Source organism: Castor canadensis, chromosome 6 (genome assembly GCF_047511655.1).
Source record: "Castor canadensis chromosome 6, mCasCan1.hap1v2, whole genome shotgun sequence".
Classification (NCBI taxonomy): Eukaryota; Metazoa; Chordata; class Mammalia; order Rodentia; family Castoridae; genus Castor; species Castor canadensis.
Window position 1 is genome coordinate 169,975,990 of NC_133391.1, and position 20,136 is coordinate 169,996,125.

The 20,136-nt window shown below is 38.4% G+C and overlaps 1 protein-coding gene across 10 annotated transcripts in view; it reads left to right on the plus strand.

Annotated features, from left to right (window-relative positions):
- Sema5a (semaphorin 5A) overlaps window positions 1-20,136 on the plus strand; it is a 435,987-nt gene that overhangs the window by 96,240 nt on the left and 319,611 nt on the right. For 8 of the 10 annotated variants that reach the window (XM_074077743.1, XM_074077739.1, XM_074077749.1 and 5 more), the window contains exon 2: window positions 5,197-5,294. The exons of the other annotated variants lie outside the window; for them this stretch is intronic. The gene's annotated coding sequence lies outside the window, so the exon portion shown is untranslated. The remainder of the gene's footprint in view (window positions 1-5,196; window positions 5,295-20,136) is intronic. 10 annotated transcript variants of the gene reach the window in all.

The window sequence follows — 20,136 nt, forward strand, 5'->3', positions numbered from 1 at the left end:
ATGTTTCTGCCATTTTGCTCTCTCCACCCCTCTGTCATTTTTGCTTCAAAACCTCTTTTTTGGTTCCTGTTGCCAGTACTTACCTTTACTTTCTTGAAAGGCTGATGACAGCATAATTCTTTTTTTTTTCTTTCTATGTTTTTATTGTTGTGCTGGGGGTACATTTACAAAAATTCTTACAATATATCAAATACACCCTTTTTACCATAAGCACCCATTGTTGGTTTCTCCATGTGCTGTCTGGTGGGACACACCTGTTTGAAGAGAAGTGTTGACCTCCTGCAGGCCTGGACAGTGACAGGAAGGGGAGCAGTACATACTTTTCTTCATAGCGTGCCTACCTCTGGCTGCTGCATTCTTCAGATTGTTGCTATTATACCAGTGTCAATAGACTCATACGCCACCAGAAGTATTGTCCTTTACTCACTTTGTGTTTTAATTCTAGGGAGAAAAAGAGGATCCTCATTATTTACATTGCTGTAAAACTCAAGGACATTCATTTCTGACTTAGTACATGCTGAATTTCCAGCCTGATGTTTCTATACAGATAATGTTTTGCAAAAATGGACTGTGATTTTTAGTCTTTAATTGACAGTATTTAACAAAATCTATTTCAGATAGTTAATGCATACCCAGGAAGGTGGAATATTTTCTCTGTGAATAATTCCAAAGTGAGATGCCATTTGTGGTTCCTGGGCCTCAGATGTTGAGTTTCAGACCCCAAACAGCATTCTGAACCATGGGGGGCCTCCTGGCTGTTTTCAGTAAAGCCTGTACTGACCCCTCTAAATATTGCCTGTGTTCTCCACGACATTTAGACACTTAGCTTGAGCTTCAACTCTTCCTTTCTTCCATGTATTCTTCATTTCTATCCAGTCGTGGAATCCCAGCCATCCTTTTACATGTGATATCTTTGATCTTTCCTTTTCTGGCACATTCCTGCACTGGCTCACAGCATCCTGGAAAACAAACTCATCAGGTAGGATATTCCAGGTGTTTACAGTTTACCTCTCAGGAGCTGGTTAAGGACAGACCTTCCTGTGGGTTGTGAAAGGTATATCCTTTCATGGACATTTCACAGTGCACTTACTCCAGTGGCAGTTTCTGGCCCTATTTCTCTCCCTTCTTGCCTATTCTGTCCTCTGCAGAGCTGCCATATTGACTCTTTTAATCTCCACTCTCATCCTGATGTTTCCTTGAACCCCAGTGACTCTGCCTTCCTTTGGATGAAGTCCCATCTCTTTCTCCTGTTGATATTCTCCCAATCTGTGTGTCTTCTCCTTTCTGCATCTATTGCCTAGAGTGGCTTTTTTGAGCCTTCCATCCATTTGGCCACAGGTGGCTTCTTGGTAGACACTGGTACACATGCCCCTGCTTGGCATTGCTCTGCTGTCTGTGCACACCTGAGGCCACCCACAGCTTGATCTTTAGCTTCTCTCTAGGAATCTCTTCTCTCATTTACTTCCTTGTTTTCCTCTGCAGATTTGAGCAGGAGGACAGCTTTCTGTCTGTGGTTCTCACGTCTCTGTAGTTCCACCTTAGGAGAGTTGCTTTGTTTCACCTGTCCCCATTCATTCTGCATTCCTAAAACCTTCTAACTCAAGTGGCCCCATGGAGGGGTTTCCATCAGTTCACCCATCCCCAGTGGTTGGTACCAGACACTCATACTCAAACTCAGTATGCTGCAGCCAAAATGGCTCTTCATTGTGTCTGATGATGACTTTCCAGTGTTCCTGCCTAATCTGCCATTTGTGTCACCTGTAATGCACCCACTCAAGCATACTTCATCACATCTTTTGATACATTATCTCCTGTCTCCCACTCATCCATGAAAGCCCACATCACATATAACTTTTGTTGAGAAGTTTTCCTTTACTCTTCTACTTGAAAGTAACTTCTCTTCCCACTGGTTTCATAGTGCTTACTGTATTATGTAGCAGAAATCCATACAGTGTCTTGTATGATTTCTTGAGAGCATAATTGGTTCATGCTTTATAGTCTAACAATACACCAGGCATGGCCGTGAGGGTATTCTGTGCATGGTGGTTAACTGACTAATGATGGTATCTGTAGATTAAAATTCACAGTCACTAGCAAACTTCTTGCAAGTTAGAAAACTCTGTCCCAGCAGCTTACAGGCTTCCTGAGCTAGTATCTGTTGGGGTTTCTTTACTCCACTAGACTTTATGAGACCAGGTGGTCTGTCCATTTTCATTTGATTCCAGCGTAATTTTTACTGTTGAAACATTGCTAAGTTAAGATATTTCTTGGCCTGAAATCTTAATTTATTTCATGCATCTGCAGAGTAAAGGTTGCTGTTCAATTGACCTTTGGTTTCCACAAGGGTATTTAAATCTACATCTTACCTCATTCTGAATAGGGTGGCCAGGTTCGAGAAGACTGAATATTTTAGCAGAAAGACATTTGCTGATGGGAACTTAATAGATTATAATTGATGTTTAAATTTTATTTAGGCATTTCTATTCAGACACTTTTTAAGAGCCCATGTAGGTGGTTATGGGGGTAAAACTTCTGGGAAACTTTGATTATTTACAAATTAAAAATGTGTTCTGGTGATAGTTCTGTGTGTTTATTTGTGGTGGCAGGTTTTTTGATTTTTTTCCCCCAAACCAGAACACTAATTGAGAATTATGATATTGAGGATTTGGAGGATGTTTGAACCATGAAGATATTATGGAAGTGAGTCAAATAGGAAAACATAGATGTTAATAAAACTTACGGTGGGCCTCTGAGACTTTGTAGCTTCTTTCCCTTAGACTTCCTTCTGAGTTTTCTAGACAGTCTGTCAGTGCTCTGATTTATGCATCTATGTGTTTATGACCTCACTGCGCACAAGCTCAGAGGCAGGCTGGGCTTCTGGGTCAGAGGAACTGTCATCTGTTCTTTTAGCTCGGCTCCTGTTCAACTCCTCTGCCTTGCTATTGTGGTTTCTGCACCTGAGTCCATCATCCATAGTGGTCATGGCTGTGCCATTGAACAGTGTATTTCCTTCAATGTGCAGGACCTGCTCAAAAGCATGCTGACACTCAGGAGTAGAAGGTCCTGATGCTTCTTGCATGGTGTCGTGCACAGGCTGGCTAACATCCTTTTTACTTTTGGAGTAAACATGAATACAGTTAGAACACTTTAGGATTGTGCCTGAAACCTGCTGCGAGATGGACTTCCCTTTCAGACTTCAGGTTCTGAAGGGAATTGCCTTTTCCCCAAGTCAGGCAAATTCTGTCCCTTGACTGTGGGCTTTTCCCAAGGTATGGACTGGGGTTTGAAGTCTGAAGTCAATCTGGCTGTCTAGGTTATGACTGTTCCCCCATGATACACAGGGATGTTCTCTTCCTAGAGTGTCTGCTCTCTGCTGCTGTCACTGATTCTGAATTCTCAAAGTTTGTTTGTATTTTTGGACCTTGTCTCCAAAAATTGCCTATTCTGCAGGCATTCAGATGTCCTGCATGGGTCCAATCAGCTGATCTCTGGCTTCACTAGGATCCATTAGCCCTGTTTATAATTTAATTCTGAAATGTGGTGGCCTAACAGACTTTACCAGGTATCCATGGTAGAAACAAGCGAATCTGCCCAAGTTTATTACTAAAATTTCAATTATGATCTAGACAAACACAAGGAAATTTTGATTGTAATTGTTGTAAAACAGATTTTAAGACTCGAGAGACAATTCATGTATTCAAACATACTGTCTAATAAGACAATTCTAATTAACATTTTTTGTTGCCACACCCAAAGGAGATTTATTGGCCTTGTGAAAAACAAAATTGGTCACTCTGAGGAATTTTTCCCAGACTGAGTATGCCTCCTTACCTTGGGGAGAGCTTGCTGACTCTGGTCTTGGCCATAAAGGTTTGCATCTGTACTTTGTCCTTTCCAAAGGATGATGTCACAGGCTTTTGAAGACTCAACTGAGACCTTAGGATTCATGATGTTGTATAGCATTGAGTGCATCTGGCTGCCAGGGTGTCTTATCTTTGTGATGGGCACTTTCAAATGAGCTGCCTTGGCTCATCCCCCCTCCTTCCCCAAAACCTCACCATAGGCACTTTCTGGAAGTCAGCAACCTCATAGAGAGGCCATGTCACTTTGTCATAGTTCTCTGGCTTCTGAACCTGAGGGCCTTCACAATGGCATTTCAACAGATATAACATTTTATAATTTCCAGCTGCAGTAATTCTGGTTATTTTCTGGAGGTCGATGGCCTTTCAATCATTACTCAAGTGTACCACATGGAACTCATTGCCTGCAGGAATAGCCAGAATGTTCTGGGAAGGTCTCCCCTTTTTCTCTTCATCATTCTCAGCTGCTCCCTGAATGTGTAGGAGAAGGTGGATGAAATGAGTGTGCTTCACATGTATGGCAGCCAGAGCTGCTGACTAGGAAGAGTAGAAAGAAAGAAACTAGATGAACAAGGGGAATAGAAAAACCATGAGCCCAGATGTGCAGTGTTGGAGGTAGCCGGCATCCTTCAGAGATTACAGATGTGTTCCCTGCATGGATAAGAGGTGTAGAGTCAGCCATCTCTTCATGTCCTGGCATATATGTGGGCACCATAGTCTTTGCATCCATTACAAAATCACATTTTCCTGATTTTATAAATTAAATTAGATGAGAAGATCAAACAGGTTTTCTGGATTTTGGTGAAGTGAATTATTTTGTGATTTAAAATTGCATTTCTTATAAGCTCTCATAATTGTGCACCAAACAAATTAATGTATAGATAAAAATATTAACACAAATTTGGGTATCAGTCTAAAATACTGTCTTTGTCTTCTTTTTGAAATACATTACTTTAGGCACCGTATGTTTAAAAAATGGGATGATAAGCCATTATAAAATGGGAACATTTTTATTCAGACTGCTTAAAGTAATTGCAATGAGTTTGAAATAATTGTCTTTTTGGATGTTTTGTGGGATTTCTTTGGGTGTTTTGTTGAATAGCATTAAATTTTTATTTATCCTTTTCTAAAGAAAGAGACCCATTGCTGTACATGCTCTTAATTTAAGGGTTGCATATTGATGATCACCAAGCTGTCCTGTGTCACTTGGCTATATGTCTGACATTGCTGAAGTGGTGTGTGATGGCTGTGTGAGGCATTAACTTTCTAGAATTGATAATCAATGACTGTAAAAATAAAGTAACAGGTTTCTCTCTCTTTCTCTCTCTTCTTGAAGGATTGGTGTGTGCAAATTTGACTTGAGTGTCCATGTGGCTGAAGAGTTTAGTGTGATTCATGATTGAGGGCACAAAACCTCTGCCCTATCTCTCCTTGGTAAGTAAGATCAAGTTAAAAACAGGAAGTTATGAAAACAAAAATGCCATAGGTTTAGATGTCACTGTGATTAAAAATGGCAATGAGTGAGTGTGTAAGCTTTCAGAAAGAGAATTCTTTAAGGCAGAATTATTTGTGGCTGACCCGTCTGTGAAGTCACTGGGGAACCTCAAAGAGTAAAAAGGGCAATGGTCACTCATGGCACATCCTGGCTGCAGTGAGATTGGGTGCTGGGTTTCAGTTTTGTCTCCCCTGCAGTTACTTCTGTGCTCCAACCTGGGTTATTTTGTGGTGCGTACCACTGTCTTCTCACTTTTCTGTCCTAGAAACTTCTGTGGTGCCATGTACATTCTTGGAAAGGTCCGAAGTCCTCAGTGATCCTCAGGCCACAACTCCTCATATTGTCCTGATTCTTCTGGCCCTTGAGAATTAACTGATTTTTCTCGTTAAGTAAATTACCACCTCACTACGGATAGGATTTAAATGCTTTCCAACTCACACAGTGTCTTGGTAATGACAGGTGATCCCAAGATATGCTCTGTGCAGTTAATGGCCATCCAAGCTTGGACCGTGTTCTTCTACTCTGAAGGTGACTAGTGGATTTTAGTGTTGGGCTGGCGACCTGTCTATGTGCTTGGCTGAGACTGGACGTGCTGTCCAGTCAATATGTTTCATGGGACAAATTGATGATCTACATTTTATTTTCTTCAGCCCACATAGGTTCAGTCTCACATGGTGTCTGAACTCTGACTTATCTTAGCATCAGGGCTTGGGAGGGTCAGGGAAATTTTAGTCTGTTCTGTAAGCAGAACTTGAGAGCTGGGAGGAGTGATAGAGACCACATGGAGCCTGTGTTGGCTTGTTTTGGATGTGCAGTGTCCACAACATGACAAACTATTAGCTACTGTAGGTTTTTACGGTGTACCAGTCCTTGTGCAGTTATGTGTGTTCGATCCTCATACCAACCTTTTGATTAGGTGCTATTATGATCCCTATTGTAAAGATGAGGAAACTGAGGCCCGGAGAATTCAAGTAATCTCCCCAGTAGTCAGAAACAGATCTGAGATCCTAATCTAGGCTCTTAACCCTAACTGCCTCCCAGGATTGGGCATGCCTGCTTAGAATAAAGACAGATGTGTCCTATTTTTATTGAAAGAAAAGTGTACGATAAAATTTGAGAAATCAGTTTTTAAGCAGCAATCAAAATCAGGAATTGCCAAACCTTTTCTGAAAAGGGTGAAGTAACTATTTTAGAATCTTTCAGGTATAGAGTTTTTGGCACATCAATTCAGCACTGCCATTGTAGCATAAGAGCGACCACAGACAATAGGTAAATGAATGCGTGTGGCTGTTTTCCAATAAAACTCTATTTGCAGAGACAGCTGTCACAATGCATTTGGGCCACTTGCTGTGGTTTGCTGAGGCTCATTCTGTAAGATTCTTGCAGTGCTCAAACATGTCATCATCATGTAGAAGGTGACAGTGTACCAATGACCAGTGAGGTTGTTAACAAAATTTAGCTTTGCTGCATGGAATTGAATCATAAAGGAAGTTTAATGAAGTCTACTGAAACTGCAGAAACCACCTTTAGGAATAACTGCATTAGGCTCCATTGCTTCACATACTCTCTGTGTCCCAAGTTAGTGTAAGTCCTACTTTGCTCAAAGCAGAACCTGACAAACTATCCTCTTGGTGCATTTTGTTACACCCAGAATGTATAACTTATTATGACATAAGTTCATCTAGCATTTCCTACTTTGGTCTTCATATAGTTTCTAAATGGGACATTTTTATTGTGTACTTTTTGCATACTTCTACTTACACACGTGGGCAAACATACAGTTCTCTTGTGTTGTCTGATGTATGTTAAACAAAAAATTTCTGGTATTAAATATACCTCTTTTTATGAGAGCAATGACAGGTGTTTACAGGAGTCCAGTTTGAACAGGTGTGGCATATTTATACAATGCAATAACATATGTGTGAGGTGTGTGTTTTTCATTATGTATTTTAGGTTTTTTTTTACATTTAAAAGGGTGCTGCTCTAACATCCCAGGCTATATTTCACTCTCTGTCCTATATTTGTTATCACCTAGCAAAGATGGGCAAAGAAAATTGAAAGGCCAATTAGTTTGTGTTTCTTTGGGGAGTTTAAGCAGGGAACTATGCTATTTATTCATTCATTCATTTATTTATGGAAATAAATAACTGAAACAAGCCCATAAGCCTGAACTGATGGAGAACACTTAGAGCCCATGCCTTTGTCAAGGAGTCACTTGTTCCTTAACACGTGTTCCATGCACAACAGAAACATTCTTCACTTAAATACCATGGTATAAACATACAATCCTCACTATAAAAGTAGGGAAAGCCAGCTATGGTATCTTATTAAGTGGGAAAAGTAAACTGAAGAATAGTGTGTTTAACAGAGTCCTTTTCATCTTAAAAATATATTCAATTACATAGAATCATTACATACAAATGTACTGCATAATGTTCCCAAGAATATATAGTACTATATACAGAATTGTAAATGGATTATCTCTGGAATTGAGGGGGTTTGTGTTTTACTAGTCACATGTTTAATAACTAACATTTTTGGGATAATTACCTGTTTTCCCTATGTGTATAAGTAGGACTATGTATAAAAATGCAAAATAAAAAATGTCCCATTTAGAAATTATATGAACATCAATGTAGGAAATGTCATCTAAACTTATTTTAAAAGTGAGTTGCACATTGTAGGTTATTTATTTATTTTTACAATTAGAAAAATGAAAAAATGGTTTAATATGTGTAGTGAATGCTCAGTGTGCAAAAGTAGGAGAAAATTCACCAATAATGGCCACACCAGAGGTACTTTTACTGGTGTTTAAAGTGGTCTTCTATAGTATGTTCTTGATAAGCAATTTATATAAGCAAAATAATTAGACATAAATTTTTGATTTCCACTCTTCACTTGTTACAGTATCCATGCTTCTTTATATTGTAGCAAATTGTTCCTAAACGTCATTTTAACACATGCATAATGTTCCATCGTGTAAGGGCATCATTTTGTAATTTACTGCTCCTCTTTTGCCAGACATGTGTTATTTCCAGTTAACAAAATTCATAGCTCTTGTTGGAATGGCATAAAAAGTAGAGTTGGTATTTACCTCCCACAGCTGGACCCAGTCCTTCTTTCTAGCTTTTTAGCTTTTCCTTTGTGAAAAGGACAGTTGGTGCATAAAGTCATGCATCATAAACAATAGCAATAATTATCATAATGCTTTCTTTTAATTAAGGGTTATTTCATTAGGACAGAATGACTGCGATTGGTTTGCTATTTCAAACCGTAATGCCAATTAGCTTTGTAAAAGTGTTCTCCATATTTATACCTCATGAATAATGTTAGAGCGATTGTTTTGGTGCAACCTGACTCTCGTCATTAATTTTTTTGTCAATGTGATTATATTCATTCCTTTTTCTATATTTCTTTGTTTACTCATCGTGTTATTTCATTGAAAATTTTAGGGGATAATTAGGCACTACTCCAAGAATGGGGTGTAGAACAAATGTGAGTAGGATTATTTTATACTGTTTAGTTATTGAGACTCAACATTTTTTAAAACAGATTTTAGGACTTGATTTACACAGCTACTAACTTTTTTATTGTTCAATTCATTCTTTTTTATTATTTATATTTTTATTATCATACATTAAATGTTTTTTATACTGCTTTTGTTCATTAACTTTGTCCTCTTAGTGAAATTTATTTTAGTTATGCTAAATTTTTCCCTTATAATTTCATCAGTCAGTGCTCAGAAATTTAATAGAAATTTTCCTTTATTTTCAGATTTTAATTTAAGGAAGTGTTATTTTAAAAATATATATTGCCTTTCTGATTGGTATAATTTTCTCTCTTCTTCCTCACTAACAAAAATCAACCCTCAATTTTAGTTTAATGAGGATGTTTAGACAATCAAAATACTTGTGTGAATGAGATCCAAGCTACACATTCTTCATCCAACATTAGAGACCTCATTTACTGCTGGACAACTGAAATCGTTCATTCTTACAATGCCTCTTGGCTAGGGAAAAGGCAACTTCTGTCCTTTGAGATGTTCTAAGGCCCTCACCTATACTTTTACAAGCATATCTTACTGGGTTTTATTTAGTAGAACTTTAACTATTAAGCAGAACATCATTAAGCTGTTGTAATAGTTCTGTGCTTCTTGTGTCATTTTTATTTCTAAATTTTGGTGTTTACTCTTAATGTTTATGTGATAATTAGGAACAACCAAGGTGAGCCTGATCATTATCAGATGTATCAATCAGTATCCTTGTTTTTTGATTTTTGAGCACTCATCCTGTAATGGTAATTTGTGATATATTGGGAATAATGGTTTGATAAGTTTATAATTTGTGAAAGAGTGGATCTAGAACTCTCTTTCTGAGTTGCACATAAACCTGGCTGTGGACCAAAGCACTCAGTCTTTACTTTCCTTGGTATTTACATTTCTTGGCAATAAAATAAGAAAGTGAAGTAGATAAAGTGAAATAAGTAATGTGATAGAGACTTGGGAGTCATAAAATAGATAATGATGCATTTAAATCAAACTGAATTTTTGGACAAATAGATTAACTATGAAAAATAAAGTGTTTACTGAATTGCTGACACTATTTCTTTGGTGTGATTACCCCAGTAGGAATTTTCTTTTGTTATATTCGAAATACAGTTCTGTGTGTATTACCGGCACAAGGTACATTACTTGCTTACACAGCTGAGTGGTTGTATTTTAGGGCAAAGATTTAACCTGTCACTGTTAATAATGTACTTCTCATTATTCCTGTCCCTTTGTGAGCTGATCTAGAAGGGCCCATGCAGGCCTGATCTGTTTTGTCATGTTCATTGCATTCTGTAACCAAAGTTCACTGACAGGAGAATTGTCTGCTTCTATTGTCTATGGCAGAATGCATAGGAATTCCCATTATGGAACTCGGGGAAGCCTGCTTCCCCCTCTGTTCTTTTCTGTTGGGATTTTGGCCCTTTTCCTCCTTTGTTTAGGTGACTGTCTGCCAAGTGAGCTGTCGTCCTGGAGGTCATCAGCTTTATGGCTTTTATAAATATTTGTGAATCACAGATGTGTAGCAGAGTACACAATCCATTTTCCTGCCTGATTCCCTGCTCAAGTCAGGCTGGGAGTGGCGTGCCTGTGCCATTCTCAGACACCCATTAGAGGGGCACATGTGTGTGGGGTGTGTTGCTGGGATTTGAAGATTTACATGTGCATGCAGGGACACTGCCTTCTTGATTAAACCGTGTGTAGGATCCTTTGGCAGAACTTCCTTGAAGGCATAAAAAGTGACCCTGTGTTTGGATGTTTGCATTTCACAGGCCTTGGGGGTTTTCCTGCATCATCTCCACATCACAGTCTTGGACAGGCCTCTCAGCTGCAGGGTTATAGACCTAAACAGATCATGCTTATCTAGTGCTTTCATGTGAACATTTCATGTGGCTTTCCTGTGTGTTTGTGTCTCTTTTGGCTTCCCAGGGCACAAAAGGATCAGTCATCTTACTTCATTTGCTTTTGTTTAAAGACTATACAGTGACCACTATTGGTTAAACCAAAGCCAGAAAAGCAAAGGTTGGAAAGATGGTTGGGAGATTCTGGGAAGTAGATACCACTGTATTTTCATATAACTGTGTCCAGGAATAGTGAACGGCTCTTGTATTCCAGTGTTGAGCAATAACCTCTAAGGCCTTTGCCATGGCTCAGATTTTCTTTTTAAATGCATCCGTTGGGGTGACTTCCCTACTCACAGCCCTGAGGCTCCATATCTGTTGAGAACTGTTTCTTCCCCTTCCATTGCAAGACATTTCCTTGATACAGGCATGGTGTGAAGATGAGTCACCTCGGTCTGGTGACCACACTGATTAATTCTGTCTGGGGCCTATGACCCAAGCCTGGTCAAGCTGTATCTGTATCTTTGCTCTTGTAGTTCTTAAGCACTACTTTCCTTCACTTCCTGTGTCAACAGTTTTCGTTTTTCCCTCTGTGTGGTATTGGTCTAGTGAGAATGGAGACATCCTCCATCCTAAGAAAAAATTGACCTGTGAATCCTAATTTCCCATATATCTACAACCTACTTCTCTCTTTTTCTTTGTTAAAAAAAAGCTCCTTAAACACACTTCCCTGTGTGTGCTGTCCTCAATTCCTGTCTCTTTACTTCCAGGGAGCCCATTGTCATCACTCTGCACTCTGCACACCTTGATCAAGGTCACTGATTCCTGCCCTGTTGCTAAAACTGGCAATTGATGCTTGCTTAATCAACAGAGTATTTAACATCTATCCTTCTGTCCTCTGTAGAGCCCCCCATTTCATCAAAGGCAAGTCCATTTTCTCCAGTTGCTAAGAACCACACAGTTGGGATAAACTTGGTTCTTCTTTTTCTGTATCATACCACATCTAAGCCACCAACAAATCTTGTTTCCTATTTTTTTAGGCTGTATCCTAAATCTTGCCACTTCTCTGCACCCTCCCTGCTGCCTCCCTAGTCTAAGCTCCCAGCAAATTGGTCTCAGTGACTTAGTCATCTTTTGCTCTCCTTGCCTCTGCCTTTGTGCCTCCCAGTGACAAGAGTGACTGCTCAGAATCACCCAGTAGCTTCCTTCTTATTCAGATGGAAGGCCAGCATCCTTACAGGCTATGTAAGGCACCTGCTCCTTCTTCATCCTCCTCATCTTTTTTCCCAATCACTGCCACCAACTACATTGGAACCAGTTTATCTATCTCCAGTGTGGAATCAACTACATTGATTCCTTCCTGTAGTTGTAGCGCTCAGTGCCTGTATATCCCTGAGGATTACTTCTCCTGGTTCACATTTACACAGCTTCTCAGAGGACATTCCTGAGAAAGCAATTAATATTGAACCCCTGTAATATTTTGCATTTTCCTTCTCTGCTTTATTATTTTTTCTCAAAGCACTTAGCCATATCTGACAGATTAGATATATTCTGCTCTCCCTCCAGTGTAAGTGCCTCTGCAGCAGGACTTTTTTCATATTTTGATTGCTCACTGCTCCATCCCTAGGTGTAGAGAAGTAACTACCTAAGACATAATAGGTTGGCCATAATTATTTGTTTAGTGGATGGATTGATAAAGTTACAAATAAATGATAGGCAAATCTTTTGAGATTTTCCAAGCAGGGTGGGTAAAGCCCTATTTTCCACTTGGTCACACAGCTGTTATCTTGGGTACAACACTTTGGGACATTTTCCCCAATATTTGCTTGCTCTCTAACTATTAGTCACATGTCTCCTCCTCCATGGAACTTTCTCATCTTAGTCCAAGACCAGATGGATTAAGTTGTACCTCGTGTCACTGACCTCATTGCAAATTCATGCAGTGGGAATTTAAAGTTATATTCATTGTAGCATTTGGTGTATACATGTATTCCTTCTTCCTCAGACTGCAAGATCTGAAGTTCAACTTTCAACATTCGTCACTCTGACATATACTCTTTGTGTGTGTGTATGTTATTTCATGAAGTGATTCAGAATGAAACCTTGTAAAGTACAGCTTCTCTAATTGTCAACAGAGTGTGGTGGATTGTGTTCCTTCTGTTTGTGCTACATCTGAGTTAAGATGTTTGTCACATGATTTTATAATAATAATTAAATAATTAGATTTTCTGTAGACATTATAGACTTTCTTCATATTGTCCAGCTGGGGCCATTCTCTTTACTGCTTTTCCAAATACTCTTTTCTGTTTCCCAGCACAAATGACCACCATCCACATTCACATCAAAGACAGAAAAGCGTGTGTGATTGTCTGAGGTTTTGTGTAGTCCAGTCGGCAACCCTTCTCCCTCAGCCTCCCAGTTGCTGGGATTATGGGCATGTACAAAATACCCAGCTTGTCTCTGAAGTTTGCAGAAGGTGAGGTATAAAATATGCATACACCAAAAGTAACATTCCTAGCACTTAATATTTCCTAAATTAAGTGCTTGGACTACTGTCAGTGTCACAGTAGAACACCATCAGTACATCTCCAAGGAGTGCATCTTATAAATGTAACAGTAGCACAGCATGGCATGACTTTCACCATGGGATAAGCCAAGCTCAGAACTCTGAAATTATATTTTCTGTAACATGGATCTGAGTACTCATGACCCAGAGCAGCACTGATAGGTAACACACACAGGGAGCATGTTCTGGTCACTAGGATAGGTGACACAGTTGAAAATACATACATACTTGTATATATATATATATATATATATATATATGTATGTATGTATTATAGAGTTGATATAGTCAAATACACACACATATATAGATTCATTTTCTCAACAGCCATACTGAGCTAATCTTAATATTTTATCCCCAATTTATAGATGAATGAACCAGAGACACTCCCAGGTTACCTGGACAGCTGAGCCCAGTAGATATTATTAAACTTCACTAATCTTTTAAGTTTTCAAAGACACCCCCCTCCAAGAGAACTCCATTGGGAGAATATTATGGGAAAATTACAAGCTATTAAAGTCCATTTATTTTAAATATTATTGCAAAATGAACCAGATATAGACTTCTACAAATAGAATCTTGGTTTCATTTCATTGAGTTAGCAAATATTTTGAGGGCTGGAACTCACCCTTACTGTGTAATTTTCTTGCGGAAAACTCAAGATTGGTGGTTTATGTCAAACAAAATCCCTCACAGACAAACATCTGTGTAAACAAATGGTGCCTCTGACCCATCTCTTCCTGGATATGGGGAGTCACCAAGAACGAACAGGCATCCCAATTAATGTCTGATTCAAAATCATGTTTCTATTACTGGTTAAACCACTAACTACTTCTCTTGAAAATTCACAATAAGAAATAATCTGCGTTCTCCTCCCTCTCTAATCAGATGTTTGAGCACACAATGTAAGTGAGAGTGCTTTAGGCAAAGGGGATCTACTAGTAAACAGTACTCACAGGCTCTACTCTCTCACAGAGCATATATTTTTGGCAGGATTAGACCATAAACAATAATTACATTCACAATAAATAGGTAAAGCATCTTACCTTAGTAAGTATGAGCAAAGAATTCACATGGTCTTGCATGATGGTGAATAGGAGGCAACTCTGGATCAGCTTGTGAAGGAGGCAATGGCTTGAATTGACATGAAAGAGGGAAGAAGAGTTAGAGGGTGGTGGGCTTTGTAAGCCAGGACATGAAAGTTTTCATGTTTACTTTGGGATTTGAGAATTCTTAAGAGAAGCAGTAGTGGGATCTTTTCAGGGTTAGCTGACACATTCAGTTTGTTATTTCAGTTTTCATGGTCATTGTTGGGAGAATGTATTTCAGAGTAGCAAGAGGGGAAGCAGGCAGACCAGTTAGAGGGCTATTGCAGGTGACTGAGAAAGGCATGATAATAGTGTTGTTGGAGATGGAGGGAAGTCTGTGGCTTTGAAATTTTTGGTACTCTGATGGATTGGGCATTGTGGGTGTGGTAAATTGACTTCAATTAATACATGGTGGACCATTTGCTGAGTCAGACAGAGAAGCCTAGGAAAGGTAGAGATTTTAGAAGGAAAAAATAAAGATTCTCCTAGGGCCCATGGTAGTTTTTGGTTTGAATCTTTCATTTCTCATTCAGGTAGAGACACTAGGCAGTTTGAGTCTGGGCAATTGGGGAAGGATGGACACTAGAGATAGATATGTGGGGAGCAGTTTCCCTCACCTAGGAGAGACTGTAGAGAGGACAAGGGACCTTACACAGAACTGTAGGCATCTACAATTGATTAGGGTACTGGCATCTGCTGGAATATTTTATTTGACAAAGTAGTGCTCTGATACATCAGAAGTGATCTTAAGAGTGACAGAAAATTCCCAAAGGTAATTCTTCTCTTGAGAGATTTCATTCAACATCTTAGCAACAAAATTCTCCACTGTTATGAAATGCCATTCTGGTTACAGAGAATAAGGTCAGACTCTTACAATGAAGTATTGATGTGAGTTCCTTTCAGCATTTATTTTGCTTTTTTCTCTAATCAGCAGTTCATGCTCCTGTTGTTCTCAAAAGCAGACTCATCCCAATCGAGTCTTGGGAAGGTACTGGGCATGCTAAGACATGAGATTTCATGATATTTCTAGTTTTCCTTGTTATCAGATTGCTACTCTCTGACATTAAAAATTTGCCCTACTGTTTCCTCATGGTGCACCGCCCTTTTAATTGTAATAATCATGTTTTTTCAAGGGATGTTGGTGTGCTGAAATTTCAGTGTTTGAGAGGCCTGCTGATTATTGATGTCAGTATGGGTATGTTCTCAGAATCACTCTGGAAGCATGCATACTTATGAATTTTTATGAAGATTTGTGATGAGATGTACCAGAGGCTGAGACATGATGTCTCTAGAATGCAGGCCAGAGAGCTACTTGATGTTTGACTCTTCGCAAGGACTTCAGTTAACGCCAGTTGCATTGTTAACACCTTTTATAAGAATATCAATCCTGGGAAGCTGTGTTGCCAGAGTTTTATCAGCAGCATAGAACTTTGATTTTCTATCAAACAGAAATGCATTTATCCCATTAATGTAAATTTGTAGGCTCACGTTTCTCCTAGTTAGTGAAAAGAAGGTGTGGTGCTGTCCACTGAGTTTCCCCGAGGCAGATCTATTTTACCATGAACCAGGGATTGGGCTGTATGTTGAGGAATAATGGGATGGCAACTTCCAGAATCCACAATAAGGACATTAGGGAAGGGCTGAACGTAATTTGTAAGGTACAGTGATCAATATAGTCTCTTTCACAAATGGTGCTGATATGCAGAAACATGAAACTAGACCCTATTTCTCACTATTTACAAAAATAAAGAACTAAATGCAAGATATGAAATGGTGAAACTACTAGAAGAAAATCAATAGTGGATATTGGTGTAGGCAATGATTTATTTTGGATAAGACCCCAAAAGTAAAGACAACTGAAGGAAAAATAGACAAATGAGATTATATCAAAGCAAGAGGCTTTTGCACAGCAAAGGAAACAGTTGACAACATGGAGAAACACCTAGAGAATAAGATAAAATACTTGCAAAGTATTCATTTGACAAAAGATTAATATTCAGAATATATAAGGGACTCATAAAACACAACAACAGCAACAAAAATCAAACAATCTGATTTAAAAATGGGCAAATGATCTGAATAGAAATTTCTTAAAAAATGGTATGTAGATGGCAAAGAGGTATATGAAAAATGCTCAACACCCCTAATAATATCTTAAAGTTGTAATAAGGTGCCATCTTACCCCAGTCAAATAGCATTGTCATGGGAGCAAAAATAATAAGTGCTGGTGAGGATATGGAGAAAAATGAGGTCTATATCCTGTTAGTGGGAATGTAAATTTGAACAGCCACTAGGGAGTCTAGAATGTTTGTTCTTCAAACAACTAAAAATAGAACCAACATATCATGCAGCAATCCCACTCTTAATTTGTAGCCAATAGAAATGTGATCAGTTTATCAAAAAGATACCTGTAGATCATGTTTATTGCAACACTGTTTTTAATTGCCAAGATATGGAATCATTTGAGGTGTCCAGTGGCAGATGGATGTATTAAGAAACTGTGGTGTAAAATAAAAGTCACATTATTCAGCTATCAAGAGAATAAAAACCTGTTATTTGTGACAAAATTTGTGACGCATAAGGCATTGTGTTAAATTAAATAAGCCAAGCTCAGAAATACAAACACGGTTCTCATTCACGTGTAGAATCCAAGAAACTCGATCCAGAAAAAGAGAGTAGAATAGCGATTACAAGCTAGGGAAGGTAGGGGGAAAGGAGATAAGGAGAGGTCAGATAACATTCCAAAATACTGTTAGGTAGCAGCAACACCTTCTAGTGTTCTACTGCATGCAGGGGGATTCATGTTTACAGACTTACATATTTTCTAAAGAACAAGAAAAGAGGAGTTTGAGACTCTAGATACATACTAAAATGATAAATGTGTGAGAAGATGAAAATACTGATCATTCTGATTTGATCATTATACATTGCATGCATAAATTGAATTTTAGCACAGTAACCCATAATGTGTATAATTACTCTGTGTCAGCTAAAAAGAATTAATCAAATAGATGAAAAAATGATAGACGAACTGAGGAATAAAATGGATGGTGAAGGAATGTTATTTTGTTCAGAGGAACATTTTGTTGTTAAATGCCACTACAGAACATAGTTTATAAGTAATCTGAGAGATCTCATTTTAAAAGTTCTTGTTCTTTTTACACATTGAGAGTCACCTCAGGATGAAAGCAGATGAGTGGTGTTCCACCTGCATTTCCAAAGTATATGTTTTTTCTTCACTGCCTCTACTTAGATCTCAGATAATGCGTTCTTAAGTGAAAGATGTGAAGTTCACTGAGGGCAGTACAAGATAAAGATGCAGGCTGCCACACCTGACCAGGGTTGTGAGTAATAGCTTGCATGCTGTCTGTGAGACCCAGACAATGAATCACCAGTGCTACAGCTTTGTACTATGACTTTACAGTTGATTCATGCTCCAGAATGGGTCAGGGAGGGAAAAGGGGAATCTAGTTATACTTTCCAAGATTAATTTTATTCTACTATCTTTGGATTAGGTACTCCTTAGAACAGCTTCTTCACTGTTAATACCAATAATAGTTTGATAAAAATTGAACAAGATAAAAATAGCAACAGTAACAACGCAGAAAGATACTGAGGCGGATCAAATAAAATGATAAATGCATTTCTTTTTCCACCTAACTGAAAGCCTCAGAGTTTATCACTTGCAAAATCCTGGGAGATGGCAGTGCTGAATAATGTAATGAAAATGTAAGAGGCTGGTTGTCTGGTAGATTACATCCCATCATTAGCCTTTAAGTTAGTGACCTCTAAAGTGGAGAGAGCCACATAACATTTTTAAAGAAAAATATCAGTTCTTATATTTGGCTACAGTCAAATATATATACTCTAGTATATATGCTCCTTTTTCAAGATTCCTGACTCTCCTGAGGCTGGAGATAATTTCTGAGTTAAAAATACCATACAGGGTCTATTTTTATGTTCTGGTCAAAGAATTCATCCTGTAGAGAGCACAGAGACGTGTTTGTAACTGAAAACTCCTAATCCAAATGGTTTGCGCAGATTGAAGGATTAAAGAGAGCAACACATCAATAACACCTACATCAAAGGATGAGAACAGCTATGAGCTAGGGAGGGCTGAGACAGCATTGGGGCTAGTGTGAAGCATTCATTCTTCTGCATGTCCTTTTATTTGTACTAGATTTTTTTCCAAGTTTATGTTGCATTGGAGCTTTAAAAATCTTTAGTTTTAGCAGTTGCAGAATGGGAAAAAAATTTTTTTTGGTTGATTCTCCCACATTTTTGGCATCCTAGAAGTTAGAATGTGATTTCATTGTCACTAACAACAGCGACAACAACAAAAAGAATACTACAGAAAAAGTTAATAGTTTCACAAATCCAGTGGGCATCAGATAGAGGTCATATTTTTAATGTATATGGTAGACATAATATTAATATTTCTAATATACAAGTGATTAAAATGTCAAAGAGCTCATAAATTAATGGGAATAGATAGGAATAGAAAATTCACGTAAGAGTAAACTCTGATGTCCAATAAGTTGATGAAATCATGGTTTGTTCCCCACTGTTTGGACAAAACAAATGAGATATTCTTCCAACAACCTCCCCTCTCCCCTAAAAGAAAGGATGCATTGACTGCTGGGAAGAATGTTACCATAGTGACCCACCCATAACTGGTGGTTATTTGAATTGCTTAGTTTTGGAAGTTTGACCAGCCTTATTCAAATGTATAGACTCTCCCACCTGGGAGTAAAATAATATTGGGCATGTAGATTATACAAATAAAAATACTGGTATGTAGCATGTGAGAGAATATTGATCAGAAAACTATAAACACCAGTACACATGTGTAAGGGAATTAGCCTACATTGAAGTTTATAGAGCATTGTTTTCAGTACTTCTTCCTTCCACCCACCCAATCTACCACATGCATAAAATGCATATCAAGAAATTATAGATTTATATCAAGGAGATTTTAAGAATGTCTCACGTGTGATGTAACCACTTAAAGATTATTTTAAACCACTCCTCACTTGGGGAGATTTTCATCATATTATGTGAAAGGTAGATCCTATTTTATAGTGCTCAAAGATGTCATTCCCCAAGTCTATAAGCCATGTTTATATGTGATTACTTGAACTTGGATAAAGATGTAGAAGGGTGTTCACTAAACTGAAACACTGGTCTCATGGGTAGGGGGAGAAATAAGTTGAAAGAAATGACTGTGAAATAGGTTGTGAGCCTGCAAATGCATGAAGATTGGGAAACCCGGGGCCATGGTTTCTAACCTTGTTGTTTGGACAGAGCAGAAGCCTGTTACAACTGAAGTTATCAGAGAGCCTTTCTGTTCCTTTCAAGGGCTTGAAATACTTCTACAAGGGATTTGGATTCTCCTCCAGCCCCTAACTGTTGTGCCTTACATCACGAATTATATTTCTAACAACACTCATTCTCCCTTGAAAGTTCCTTCGCAGACCAGCAGTCACCAGTGGGGGATTAGAACCCCTTAGGCATGGTCTTTGGTATTTGATATAAGATATTAAATAGTCCCCTTCTCTCCAGCACAGGAGCAACCCTAGACAAGTCAGGAATGCTTCCTGTGTCATATTTTCTTCTTCTGTGAGTACAGCTATTAGAACTCTCTTGTGCATTATGGTGGTGACAAATACTATAATTAAGGTAAATTGTAATGGTGAATGCCTAACTTTTTACTCAAGGGTGTTGTAAACAGAAAGATTGAAT